Source organism: Aptenodytes forsteri, unplaced genomic scaffold (assembly GCF_000699145.1).
Source record: "Aptenodytes forsteri isolate BGI_AS27 unplaced genomic scaffold, ASM69914v1 Scaffold113, whole genome shotgun sequence".
Classification (NCBI taxonomy): domain Eukaryota; kingdom Metazoa; phylum Chordata; class Aves; order Sphenisciformes; family Spheniscidae; genus Aptenodytes; species Aptenodytes forsteri.
In genome coordinates this window covers 92,150-93,918 of record NW_008795032.1, presented here as the reverse complement: position 1 = coordinate 93,918, position 1,769 = coordinate 92,150, and positions in this window count along the sequence as shown.

Below are 1,769 nucleotides of genomic sequence, written 5' to 3'. Positions count from 1 at the left end.
GCCCCCAGCCCCGAATCTAACCCCGATTCTCAGCCTAACCCCCCCCCCGCCCCTGGTTTTAACCCTCTCTAACCCCACTCCTTGCCCCATCCCTTCTTCTCTGGCCTTGCCCCAACTCCAGACTGTGATCCTCACCCTGTCCCTGCTTCCCGCTGCAGCCCGGACCCCCACCCAACTCTTACCCCGACCCTTCCCCTCATCCTGCCCCATATCCCAACCCTCACTGTGCCCCTGAACCCCGACCCCAACCCCTGCCCGGCTGCAGTCCCACCTCTCACCCCGTGGGTGTTTCTCAGGGAATAAAGTTTTCTCTTTACTGCAGCATTAACGACTCGGCACACCGGGGTGGTGCCTGCGGACTCGGAGAGGAAGACGAGGGACTAGCGAAGAAATTGTCTTTGTGGCCCAAAACAGCGGCAGGTATCAGTCTGTGCTGCTGCTCCTGTTTCTTCCTGGTGAAACACACATTAATAGTTCATGACTGTTTGCCGTCACCGCTGTTGCTGATTTTTACAGTGCTCCAAGTATTAAAGGCTCTTTTATTTTCACAGATATGCAAAGAATTCAAAACACCTGGGATCAAAAGGATTTCTTTGTGTAAAATATTTTTAGAGCAATCATGGCACTTCAAGGCACTCGGATGGCCCAGATGACTCATACCTCTGTGCTGCGTCACGGGGAAGAGCTGGTCACAGAAACCTCTGCTCCTGCGTGCGCAATGAGCTCACCACTTGGCATCGTATATACGCACCCCTACGTGTTTTGCCTGCATGTGAGGGGGTGCTGGAAGAGGCAGAGGTCTCCTGCAGCCGTGCTGCCCGTGCTGGGCAGGGGTATGTCCCTGCACCACGTCCGTCCTTGTATATCTGCTGCAGCTGGTGAATCCTAAATCTAAAAGAGTCATCCTGAGGCTTGGGACAAACCAGAGGAAGGCCCTGTGCACCTTGATTACTCCGTGAAGTAATTACTCCTGCCACCCTGACCTCCTCATCTTGCTCGTATCCAACCCAAAAGAGCTCAGAGTGGTGGAGGAAGACAGAACGGCCTTCTGTGTCCTCCCTTCGCCTATGCTCACCTCTTTCTTCCCTCAGCCTCTTCGCTGTTGACTTGCCCTGGACACTGGTGTGCATGCTGGTCCCTCAGCGATGGTGGGAACCTTTGCAATGGGAGATGCTCTCCACAACGTCAAACCTGGCTGACCAGGAGATGGTGGAGGAGGGGCTCTTTGGTGGTATCGCTGAATGACCTGGGTGTCCACGTGGCTTTTGGTACTGCCCTCCTGCCCCAGCGCTGCTCTTCTCCCTCCCTTGTCTGCCCTCCAGGGCTCCCAGTCTGTCCCTCCCAGCTGCAGGGACACTGCTCTTGCTCATCTGCGGCCAACCCTGTCACCATCTGTGTCCTCATGCTGGACCTAAAGTGGGTGCAGCGTCACTGGTAGGAGATACGTGTGTCTCCTCCCATGTCCAGGGAGTTTAACACCATCATCAGCCCCTTGGCTGCACCATGGAGAGAGATCTGACCACCCAGACATCTGCAGGACAGGGGGCTGTAGAGGTGGGGTCATCACAACCTCTGAATCTCAAGGCACAAGCTTGTGGAGGAGAGAGGCCCTTGTGCTGCCCTGTGCCCGGCCTCTTGTGCCTTCCTCCACGCTGAGCTGGTGGTGACGCAGTTCCACTGAGCTGGGTTGTGTCACCGGTGAAAGGACAAGCCCAGCTCCATGCCGGCCTCCTCTCATGCACGGCCCTGGGCAATTGCTGCGTTGGGTC